Genomic DNA, 13768 nt, shown 5'->3' on the forward strand with positions numbered 1-13768 from the left:
TGTTTGAAATTATCATGAGGAATTTTTACACTAAATGAATGTGTAATTCACTAAGTTATCTTTATAAGTGAAGGAAAGAAATGATATTGTGCTTTAACTTTTCTGAATAATAGAACTAATGCAAGTTTTCATCATTTTTTTTAAAGATTTTGACACACGTGTTTATTTGTATGTGCATGCTGTGAAGTGTGCAAATTGTGTACACTTTCTTTGATCCCAAAAGAGATATAGTACAAAAGGAACTTCAAAGTAGTTTCCATTTGTGTAAAAAGGGAACCAAGTTTAAAAGAAGTTGCAAGGAATACATTCTTTAGTGTTTCAGAAATAAAAATGCTCACCAGAAAGTAATTAGTTTATTGGCAAATCTGATTAGTTTTATTAATTTTCATCCACACAGCCAACTTATGTTATCAATAGGACCCGGATTCTCAGGTTTTAACCTATTTTATTCCTTACTTGGTAACGTCACTATTCTAACATATATTTTTGTTTTAGCAATTTCTTAATGAAATACATGAATCCTGTAGGTCATAAAATGGCTAAAAGGAGTTAAGATCCTAAAAAAAAGCTAAATTGAACTTTTCAGCTAAATAAATGTAAAAAAAAAATAAAAATGCTGAAACCTTGTTTTGTTTCATCAGAGTGAACACATTGTTAACTGTATGGCAATATGAAAACATATTCTCTCTGCCCCCCCCCTCTCTCTCTCTCACACACACACACACACACACACACACACAGAAGGGGGAATGGAAATGAGAGAAGGGAACAGGCATGAGAAAACAAAGGGAAGCAAAGTTGGCATTACAAAAGAAATAACTTAACAATGACACATTTTAAATTTTTATTATTTTCTGTATTTTCTAAAAACTGTGTTTTTTGTATGCTTTAAATTTAGTAAACATGTAATATGTGAAGGAAAATGTGTTTACAGTAAATGCTCATGTAAATGCAAAGATTTGTGATCATCTCTTTATAAAGCCTAAAATGATGTCTATAAAATCCTAAAAATCTGGGCCCTAGTTATCAACGTTTGCCGTTGACTAGGTGTGGTTCATCCACTCATCTCACTGTATCTGCTGGGTTTTAGTTGTACTGTTCTTCCAGTGTGTGTGTCCATTCAAGTCCCCCCCCCCCATCATTTTGGAAAATTGTTAGTTAACAATGGTTATAACAGCTTTTCCCGTAGCCTCCCCGATGGCATAGTGGTATTGTCATCGCATTGTAATCAAGGGTGGAGGCACATGGTAAGTGGTTTGGATCCCACTTTAAACTGTAGCCCCAGTTCGCCTTGCTGTGCATAAACAAAAACAGCTTTTCCTGGTGAAATCACATTGTGTTTGACAGAGTGTCTTTTAGTCTGGAGAACCTGAATGCGGACAAACCACACTTACATTTGATATAATGAGTATTAGTATAGTTAATATAATAAAAGTACTTAAAAATACTATAAAATTAACTACTTACGATTTGTGAGTATATGTTTTATAACAACGTTTCAAGACACAACTGGTCTCTTCGGGAGAAAAGTGGTTGGGGCCAGGATACTGATAACTTCTGGCATTCAGGGAGAAGCCAAACCAGTCATGCGTGGCACGATGTGGGGTTTTAACATGTTTGTGATGAAGTTTCTTGTGGTTCATTTTTAGATTCGAAGTTCTTGCAAGGGAAAGAAGGGAATATGAAGTGTTGTGTGTACAGGGGCCAGTTATTACGAAATACCTTTTTATCCATAATTTTTACCATTACCTTGTCTTTTATTCTAATTGATGTGGCCATGAAGTGATTCACTCGCCAAGATTGTGAACCTGATGAAGAGACCAGTTGTGTCTTGAAACGTTATTTACTGGGTTCATTGTACAAACCACAGCTCAACACAAGACACGATAGGAAACGCGGAACAAGATCTCACGAGAACGCAATGATTTTGCCACAACCACTAGATGCAATGTTTTCTGTCGACGAGAGAACTGCTGCACCTAGATGGCGACACCCGTTCAATTCCAACGCTAGGTGACGTCACTGTTGCCATGACAACCGGCTAAAGTCTTCCGCAACCTGGCGGCGTCTGCTCTTGGTTTGTTTAAGCTACGACGAACTCTTCACGTGCGTAGCGCCGAGCGGCGTATTATTTGAGTATTATCGTGTGCGTTCTGCTGGGAAATACAGGGTGTCCCAAAAGTCCCTTAACAGCCGCCCTAGAGACGTGTAGTGCAGAGATTGACATGATTTGAGTATATAGTAATACTTTAGGGGTAGGGGGAACATCATTGCTGTGGGTGACCATGGCGGCGGCCATCTTGGTATCCGCCATATTGGATGGAGTTCATTTTTTTTAAATGGGAAGGTATATGTGTGGCACATAATTTTAGGCTAGAATTGCGTCAGAAACAAGAATATGAAGTCAGTTTTCAGATATCTTTAATCTGTGAAAAGTTATTGCGCTACAAAATGTGCTCAATGTGCTTACCATGCTCCCAAACACATCCGTAAGCAAGTCTCCCATGCACGCGAACATTCAAAAGAGTTTCAGGAGTGACAGCGGCACAGGCCTCAGTGATTCGTTGAAGAAGGTGACGCATATCACGTATTGGAACTGCATAAACCATGGCCTTAAGATGTCCCCACAAGTAAAAATCAAGAGGAGTAAGTTCTGGGGACCTGGCTGGCCACTCTCTTGGTCCTCGTCTGCCAATCCACCTACCAGGAAATTGGACATCAAGGTACTGCCGAACAATGTTCCCATAATGAGGTGGTGCACCATCATGTTGAAAAAATTCTAGGAAAGACCCATCCGGCATACACACTGAAGGTAAGACAAGATCGCGTAGCAGCTGCAGGTAGGTCTGTGCATTCATTGTCCCCTCAATGAAAAATGGAACCATGATTTGGGTATTCCAAATTCCACACCACACCATAACTTTTGCTGGCCCAACCACGTTCCCCGGGTTTACCTAGTGCGGTTTTCTCAGAGGACCAATACCGCAAGTTTTGACGGTTGACCTCACCATTGGTATAAAAAAGTGCCTCATCGCTATGCAGAATGTTTCGCCAGAAGTCAGGGTCACGTTCAAGTTGCACGACACACCACTCACAAAATTCCACCCTCCTATGAAGATCATCTTCACTGAGATGTTGTTGCGTTTGCATCTTGTAGGGATGCCACTTGTGTTCTGGCATAATCCTGCTAATCGAACTCTTGCTAACACAACATTGGGCGGATAGTCGTCGAATACTTTTTTCACGAATGATGCCAGAAATGCCGTTGTTGTTTCTTCATCCGTGGATGTTTTTGGTCTTCCCGGTAGACGTCTATCGTGCACTGCACCCGTTTCTTTAAACCGCTTCATCACATTGGCCACATTAACATGGGACACTGGCGGCCTAAGCGGATGTCTTTGATTGAAGTCATTGGCAATGTCCCGTGAACTGCTTTCGGCGGAAATGAGGATGATCTCAATTCGTTCCTCATTGGATAACATCATGTTCTTTGTCACTTACACTTGCAACAAAAGAGAGATGATATCAGTTATCAGAATTTCCATACTTTATCATACGTCATCATTTATTCAACATTGCATCAATAACTTTTCACAGATTAAAGATATCTGAAAACTGACTTCATATTCTTGTTTCTGGTGCAATTCTAGCCTAAAATTATGTGCCACACATATACCTTCCCATTTAAAAAAAATGACCTTCATCCAATATGGCGGATACCAAGATGGCCGCCGCCATGGTCACCCACAGCAATCATGTTCCCCCTACCCCTACAGTATTACTATATACTCAAATCATGGCAATCTCTGCACTACACGTCTCTAGGACGGCTGTTAAGGGACTTTTGGGACACCCTGTAGTTTAATTTAACAAGCAAATGAAAGATGTCAATATTAATTTCAAAATTAGGTGAAAATATCTGCACTTTTTGCACTTGGCCAGCCGCCACTGCTTTACTCACGTCCCATCTCTTGAACATCTTGATCCATAATTCATCAACATTCCCATCATCCCTATTCAATTTATTATTCCTGTCCCTGCAAATAAATGCAGCTTTATACACGTTTCTAATTATTGGTTTATTTTCAATTCTAACCACCTCTTTTCTTAATTTTGTGCCCTTCATCAATTACGTGTTCAGACAACCCCGTTCTTGGAGCCCCCTCTCTAATATCCTTATCGTGCTCTCCCCATCTAATCTTCATACTTCTTACAGTTTGTCCTATATATTCCTTGTTACATTCGTACTTTATAGGTGTATATAAAATATTTTTTTTAACTATTACTCAATTCATGGCAAGAATTACATAAAAGCCCAGCAGTAAATTTGTTTTCCAATCTCATTATTTTTAACTTACTGTTGTTTAGCTAAAATATAGTGACCTTCTTACTTACATATTTAAATACATGAATTGTGCTAATGACTTGATCTGGAAAAGTTGGGGAATTTTATTTTTACAAAATTTTACACACCTTGGTTAAAGTAAGCAAAATTGTCCACTGCTATTTTCTTTCAACCTCCTTTCACATCCCAGCAAATTTGATACACATAGTGGTTCAGAATTTTTTTGGACTGTATCGGGATGGGAATTTTTTTTTAATCCCGACATTCAGGACGGGAAATGTTCGAAATTTCCCAAAGCTCTGGCAATCTCGAATTCTACACGTCATTTTCAACTTAAGTGATTGTTTTTGCATTTCTGGAATAAAAACAAACAATTTTTGATAAGTTCCAGACACTTCCAATGCAGAAAACAACGTTTTAAAATGACCATTCAGTATTTCCCTACTGCTCGGGATCCTGAAAAGTCAGGGTCATTTCCCAAAGTCAGGATCAGGATGGGGAAATTTTTTTCCCGATCCCGACTTTTCGGGATCCTGCACACCCCTACTTTAAACTGTTAGCGTATCTGTGCATAAAAGTGGACTTAAAACTCAAACATCCCAGTTACTTTCAAGAGGTGTTTTTGTACCGAGGGTGTCAGGTAGGGTGGTACCCTCCAGTTCTTTTATTGTGTTTTAGTACCTGTTCTAAAAGCACAAGAGGTCTTGTGCATTTTTTGACACTACTACTTTATAAAACAAACAATTGTGAAGAACATGTATCTTATATTTGCTAGTTAGTGTTTTAGGCCCAAATATCCTCTTGAGCATTATTTGACCAATTCATGTTTAATAAAGCTATAAAGTGATGTTTTTAAGATGTTACGGAAGTAAACACTTATCCAAAAGTTTTTGGAGTTCAGTTTCAATTCTAGGGTGTTCAGGAAAGGCAAGTCAAACTGCAATTTTCTATTGCTTTTATTTAAGTCGCACTGAATCAATTAAAGAAAACATCATGAGTATAGATTCTAAACTGCGATGGTCCAACATGTATACCATGCCTCTGATGCTCGCTATTAAAAGAATAACATAACACACTGCTGTAAAAATGATTTTTTTTTTTACTTAAAAATTCTACGCTGTCTAGGGAAAAAGCATTTATCAGTAAGAAAAGAGTGGAATGGTAGAACCAGCATGCAATTAAGAGACACTTTTGGTTTAATGTGTTGAAGGACAATCTTTAGCAAATACCATAATGCTTTATTCGGTTTTATGTAGTGAATCATAAGTTTCTGCAGTGCAGAAATGCATATTATAATTACTGCAGTGCATTTCCTTATTTTGTAATATTTCCAATTGCATTCTCAGTACAGTATGATATTATAGAGCATAAACAGGTTGTTGAAGTTTGAGGAAAAAAAAATGATCTGTAAGGAAAATGTATTGCCACTATGTCCATGCTTTAAGCAAATTTTACTTTGTAAAAAAAAGTGCCTTTTCAGGAGAAAACATTATAGCAAGTGTACCAAAGAGAGATGTGCTTATCCCACCAATATGTAGCCACATAATATTTGTGTTGTGAATGTGTTTTTATTTGGTTAAATATGTAATAAAGCAATTACCATAGCCTGAATAGTATTTGTTCTATATTGTTCTTGTAAAATATATATGTGTTGCATGTCTAAAGTTAAATTCAGTACAAAAATTTTAATAAAATTGACCCACTTAGTGAACATTCAAATTAATGCGAAGAAAAACTGTGCTTTTTGTTGTAGAAATTAAAGACTTCATTTATTTTAAAGGTGCACCTTGGCAATCAACTTTTTGAAAATTCCTCTGGTTTTGGAGTATCATGGGGTTATTCTTTATGGGCAACTAAATAATATTACTAAATACTCCCTCTGTCCCATAATTATTGTCCGGTACACTTTTGTTTGTCGTCCCATAATATTTGTCGGATAGGCAAACTGTGACATTGGTGTATACAGAAGAAGAAAATTAAACACTGGAATGAGTCATACAACGTTATTACTCAAGGATCAGTACAAATTTGCCGATCAAGTATCCAAAAGAACATAAATAAAAAGTCACCATTTTGGCATACCCGACTATAATTATGGGACAGAGGGAGTATTTCTTAATAGTTTGTCATGGGGGGGGGGGGGTGAACTGGTTGATCGACCCCCTTCCCCACCCGTAGAAATTGGCATTATATTATTTCAAGTTGTAAAAAAGGAGAAAGCTTAGTATTTTTTATCGTTAACAGAAATAATGTGAACATTCTAACAAAGTAACCAAATGAAAACTGCATTAGATTGAAACAAACTGGGTATAAAATGCAGAAAAACATTTTTTCATATGCTACCATTTAAATTCATAGAATAAATGGTTCTACAGGTTTCAAAATTCCAAAAAATCATTCATGTGAGAGGTCAAACAAACAGTTGGGCTGGATATTCTACTAGTCAGATCGAGTAGAAAGGTCTTTCCAATGATTAATCATAATTGTTTAGAATATAATCGATTTATTTTTATTAATTGTAGTAATTATTGTATAATAATAATTATTTTTGTTTCGACCAACTTTTATCAATGTGTTGACACCCCCCCCCCCTACAAAAAATGGTCATATATAAAATCTAGATGAGACAAGACACTTAGTGTCCTAGACTCACTCTCTATTTCCATTATTGTGCATTACTTTTCTACATCTTATGTTAATTGGTATGATGATGACATAAAAATAGTGAAAAATGGCCTAAAAATAATTTTCGCTCTTAAAATGAAAGCTTGATTTTTTGGTAAAATACAATTACACAAAAAAACTGTTGTTTGATGTTTTAAACTACTGAAGCAAAGCAATGAAGTGCTAATTTAGTTTTCTTTATTTTTATTTCGAGGATTTTCTGTGTAAGTCGTTTGCCTCTTTTCAGAGTGGGCATTGCACGATGCAGTAGTTGAAAATACAGTTGTGTTTTGCGCACATCAGATTATAATTTTCTTATATTGTGACACTCAAGATTAAAGCGATTATAGTGGCCAGTAAGGGAACCTGAAAGTAGACTTTACACAAAGTATTTTAAGTGCTGGAGGAAAAATAAATGAACCAAAATTAATTATTTAATTCATTGCCAAACTTTCCGTTAAAATGCAGTAAAACGTCATTAATCCGAACCGCGATAAGCTGGACAGGCAGAAGGGGGGAGGGGGCTGAAGCACCCATCGGGCATATCATATGGGTATTGCGTATGTATGTACTGCATTTTACTGTATTGTATAGTGTATTTAGGCCATAATAAACTTGTTTTGTTGCTATAAACGGAGTTTTAATGCACTTTCTATTGCTCTTTTAGGTTAGTACAGTTAATCCGAACTTTCATTGAACTGGTCAACTTATCCCCCCCCCCCATTAGTACAGATTAACGAGGTTTTACTGTAATAATGTGCATTTCCATTGACCATATTTTCGATCAATGGCAAGCCTGCTAGAAACACCACGTGAGGAAATTTAAATACTTAAATTATTCCATTTAAATTCACAATACAACAACGGAGAACACCAAAATGAAGAGAAAAGCAATATAGACGGCAAAAAATACAGAAAAATGAGCTCAAGGCCGAAAAATTCTAAGTAAAGACAGTGTTTTCTGGTTCTAACTTATGGGAAACAGACCAATATCAGAATTAGCCTTGTTTTTAAGACTCAGAATGAAAGATTTGTCATCAACTTCAGAGCTCTGATGAAATGCCCAGTGTTTGAACATGGGCACTCTAGCTTTGTAACACTTTGTTCTGACCACTCCTCTCCATGGAGGCTGGTGAGGCTCCTTGTCTCGTGGCACTTTGGCAAAGTATACAGTGAATGAAAATTATTTTAATATGCAATTATTCCAGACATAACAAGCAGACCACCTATACGTAATTGCAGGGACAATTGATAATACAATTGAGACTGCTTTATACGTAACTCAGTCCTGTGTAATTCTGTTTTATACATAAATTATTGCACGATTCGGCAAAATATAATTTAGAATTGTGTTATACCACACTTTACACAGTCGTGAGTAAAAGAAATGCTATTTTAGCTAGTCAGTCCGCTAAATAGAAATATTAAAGATTGATTACACAGGCCTGCATGGGTTTGGATGATTCGCAGATGACTGTTGCCCCTGAATAATTTCAGCATGTGGATTCCAAAAATGAAATCCATTTTTACCCATCACGTTTATTTATATTTTTTTTTTCCAGAAAATAGCAATATATTAACTGCCTTAATTTCACAATAAAATGTGTAGTTACACGATTTCCTCAATAGATGGCTCTGTTTAGATGATGGTAAAATATTGGCTTTCTACAATACAAATCCTCCAATTTCGAACTATAGTTACACATAGAATAGCAAGCATTTAATCAATCTTCACAAGACACATTGATATGAAAATTGTTAACTTTGATTACGTAAATTCCATTTTCAAAATCCCTCAAAAATTTTCTTCACAAAATGTCCAAAACTCAATGTTATAATGTGTGTTGATTGAACTTAATGATGTGGAGAAAAATCGTGATCTAGGGAAAAATCCTGACGTGATGGGAAGAACTATATGTCGTGTGCATAATGAGCATTCAAAATACTTCCAGAATCACCTATTGGGTTTGTAAACATCCAAAATTTCCTTTGTTTAAATTTATTTTATTGCATTCTGTAATGGAATTGCGAATATGATAATTTTGATCGTAAAATTGTAAAAAATCCTGACATGATGGGGAAAAAATGGATGTCATTTTCGTGATAAGCACTAAAAATACTTTCGGATTCACTTATTGATTTGGAAACAACGTAAATTTTCCTTGCATAAATTAATTTAATGCATTAGGTAATGGATGCAATGTAATGGCGAACATGATAATTTTGATTGTGAAATTGTGAAAAATCCTGACATGATGGAAAAAAAATGGATGTCATTTTAGTGATCAACATTCAAAATACTTCCAGAATCACTTATTGATTTCAAATCATCAGATTTTGTAAAAAAAAATGCAGGGTGGTGTTATCATCATACAATAATAACTATTATAAACTAATAAAAATAAACCTATTTTATTATTAACTTTGGAAGATACTTCTACTCAATCCACCAGATATATCCAGCAAAACTACTTTTTAATTATTTTCTTATATTTCATGCTTTTAGTGTACTGAAATGCATACTTAAGCACCTTGTACACGATCAAATTAATCATGAGCAAGTCGTTGAATTGAAGGCAGTTGAAAGTCGTTTAACAGCAACAGCGTTCCTATTGGAAATCTTGAATGGTCTGAAATTGCTCATGTACACAATCAAAGAAAAATTGGACAAGTCCACATTTGACCAAAACGTGGCAGTGTGTATGGCGTGAAAAGAAAGAAATAGACTAGCAATTAGCTGTAACAAAAATAATGTTATTTCGGGAAGAAGTAGGACATATTAGATACTTGAAAGAAGTGTGATGTTGATGTAGTTTCTTGAGTCTGCTTTAGACAGAAGCATTTTCTTTAACATTTTTGCTAGCATAAATGCTTCAAAAAATCTTATGGCAGACAGTATTTTACGTTTATATAAAAGCATCATGGAACATTTTGGTTAGGCACATCGAATTGCACCATCAATGATGAGTGCAGAGTGCTTATAATTAAAAAAACTAAAATATTCTTCCATACGTGCAAACGCTATAAAATATATATTTAAGCAGCGTCATTCTTTTGTACCTAAAACCATTTAATACGAAGCATTATTCCTCCCGGTTGAATAGTTACTTTTAAAAATGTGAAGCGACACATTGTGTAAATCAAACACAGCCGCCATTACATCTGCATTCGTGACCTAGAGGTCGCTTTCCGATAATTGATTTCAATAGCATGTGCTCCGATTGGTCGATAGGCTTGGATGGCGTAATTTAGAACCGTTACTAATTAGAAATTCTTAGACCTAACCTTGCATCCAGTTAGAAAAATGACATGGTCTCCGACGTTAGTTCCTTTTAAGAGTTTAATTCAAGAACTTGTTTGTGATTAATTTGATCATGTAGAAGATGCTTAACTCTATTTACACAATTCGTTCAAGAAAAAGATTTCAAAGTTTGGGGGGGGGGGGGATTTAGTCAAGATTTATGTAGTGTGAACTCTTACATAAAATCGAATTTTGAAACCTGTGGAACCCTTTATTCTTTGAATGAAATGGTTGAATGTGAAAGAACAACCTGGTTTCTGCATTTTACACTCAATATTTTTAATCTAACGCAGTTTATACTTTGGTTATTCTGTTTGATACTAACTGAACTTTATTTCTGTTATTAACAATAAAAATAATCTTTCTGGGGAGAGGAGTAGTTGGATATTCTGCACCATGTAAATTAAGTAAACAGAGTGGATCATTTGCACTGTAGGTGCTGAATTTATCTTTTGCTTTACTTCTCACCCCCCTCCTTTCAGTTATACATGCTGTCAAGGTCACGATGTCTTGCCTTTATTTTTCATATCTTATTGAATTTTATTCTCTGCAAGCGGTCTTGCACACCTGCTACACCTCCTGGTTAACATGATGCTGCTCTGGTTTCACTCTGGACAATGGTGAACAATAAATTATCAAATAAAATGCAATTACTTGAGGGGAAAAAGAAAAAAAGTAGGGGTAATCAAACCAGTCCACTTTGAAGTGTATTTTTTTTTCAGAAATAGCAGTCTACTGCCCACTAGTAGTACATTGGCATATCAATATCTATAGGATACCTTACAAATACATCAAAGTCCCATCCCAAACAGGCACGTATCAAGAAATATATTTCAGGGGAGGGGGGGGTTCCAACCAATTGTCTCAATAAAAATAGTAATAATAATGATAGAACAATTACATTAAATTAAATTTATATAATAAAGCATGTATTCCCTGCTCTGGCAAGGGAACTAATGTAAAATACATAAAGAATTGAATATTTATATAAAAAAAGATAAAAGTTAGATAAAATTATAAATTAAATTACATTATGTAATGTACATAAATATTTATATATTATTTCTGCGACACTTGGTTTGAACCCCCCCATCAGAAATACATTTCTAGATACAGTATGTAACATTCTTATTCGTACACACGGATTTTCAAAGAAAATGCTTTAATATCTGAAAGGAAATTCACTCTTTTGAAATTGTTTCTTTACAATTCAATAACTAATATCATTAGGAACATAAAATCTTACCCAAATTCTGTTTAACCAATGACAATAATAAATTCAATGAAACAAAGAGAAACATGCCATTTTTGTACAACTTTTCTATTCGTACACTTAATAATATAAAAGAAAAAAGTATATTCAGAGCAAATCGACTGACAGTTCCAATACTTTGATGCGTATCCTTTGGCTTTAATTACTGCTTGACACCTGTTCTTTATAGAATTAACCAGTTTCCGACATGTTTCAGAGCTTATTTTATTCCAATCAGCTTGCACAACAGTTTTAGACTCTTGTTTGGACTTGCCTCTTCAAAATTGCCCATAAATGGTCAATGGGATTTAAGTCCGGACTTTGAGCTGGTGTTTGTAGTAGTTTGGGCACATTCCATATTAGCCAATTCATGTTAACTCGCACCTTATGCTTACTATCATTGTCTTGTTGGAATCTGTAGATAGGCGGCTTGTCAGTTTTTTGGACACTCTGCTTTACATTGTTCTTCAATATGTCCAAATAGACATATGCATACATGATACCATCAATAAATTGAATGGTACCAACACCTTTGGACGACATACAGCCCCAAATCATTAATGACCCACCACCGTGTTTAACTGTTGGAACTGTGTTAATGTGATCATTGTCTTTATTTGATTTTCTCCAGACCCTATTTATCCCATCTGACCCGTATATATTAACCTTGGACTCCTCTGATCATGAAACTATCCCAAAATTCCTGGTCCTTGTGGATGTGCTCTTTCGCGAATGAAAGTCTATTCCTGCAATTCAGCTTATTTACATACGACCTCTTTCGTGGTATTCTGCCATGATATCCATGCTTCCACAAGGCACATCGGACAGATTGATCGGACATCATCTTGCCAGCAACATTTTCTCCTAAGGGTCGTAACTGAGGAACACTTAGGCGGGGGTTTCCTCGTACTCTTTTTAAAATAAAGCGTTCATGTTTATTCAAGTCTCTCTTTTGGTTTTCTCGGCACATTCTGTGTTGAACCTTCCTCTCTAAATTTGTTTAGCATGTATTGAACTGTGGAGTGTGATTTATTGACTGCTTGTCCAATTTTTCTTTAACGAATAACCTCTAAGGGCCAAATTTATAATAGCATCCTTCAGATCGGAACCAAGTTCCATCACCTTGCCTATTTCGAACACGCTGATAGATAAGACGATAGGCCTACAACAATACCTACGCCAGCATTCCGCTTGACAGGGAGCACGCCTGCATGTTCAAACTTGTTACGAAGTTGCAAACTGCACGAAATTGCCTGAATAGTGGTGGCGCTGTATGCAAGGAAGATTGAAACTCTTGCCTGTACGAATAACAATGTTGCCTGAAACAGCATGTTTTTATCTTTTCACACAAATTACATGCTCTGTTTACACACTTTGAACATACATTTTTCTTGACATTTGTTGGTGAAACCTTCATTAACATTAATTTCCAGGTACATATGAAAATGATTATATTTCCTCGGAAATTCCCTGTGTACGAATAACAATGTTACATACTGTACGTACATGCCTTGACTAGAGCCATTAATTAATTTCTAGAATTTCCTATGTAGAGTATAAATGGCAATCAAAAGTATTTTATATCTAGTTTTCATGTTGCAAATGTAAACTGCATGTAACAACAATGATTATTATTAGCATTCAAACTTAAGGTGATTATCTATTGTACTATACATCCTATCACTATGTTTTGAGGGAGCAGAATTTCTCTTCCCATCATTGACAAAAATACATTTGTTAACCTGAATGTGAAGAGTAAAAGATGGTTAAATGTTCTAGGTCAGATTTAACCTTACAGTTTATTCTGTGACTCTGTTAAGGATTGTGAATTAATGCTAACATTTGATTTCTTGCTACCGCTCGTGCATTTTTAAAATGTCTTGAATCCACATTTGAAACCCTGTACGTTAAACTTACCTTTACCATTTTCCACCAACACCGGAGTGTGTCTTCTGATACCATTTTCCTCAAACCCTGTAGTGTCTCTTCTGATACCATTTTCCACAAACACCGGAGTGTCTTTTCTGATGAACAAATTTCGCATTCTTCTTAAAATCTGATAATTGTTTACTGGTTTCAAATTTTCCAATCTCATCCAAACCTTCTCCAGTGTGTTTTGGTGGTTCATAAAACACAAATATCCTTCTCAACAAGTTCCATGTTTGATGCCAAAGCAACTGAATTTTGAAAATCCACTTCACTTTCA

Source organism: Lepisma saccharinum, chromosome 22, assembly GCF_977018435.1.
Source record: "Lepisma saccharinum chromosome 22, izLepSacc3.1, whole genome shotgun sequence".
NCBI lineage: Eukaryota > Metazoa > Arthropoda > Insecta > Zygentoma > Lepismatidae > Lepisma > Lepisma saccharinum.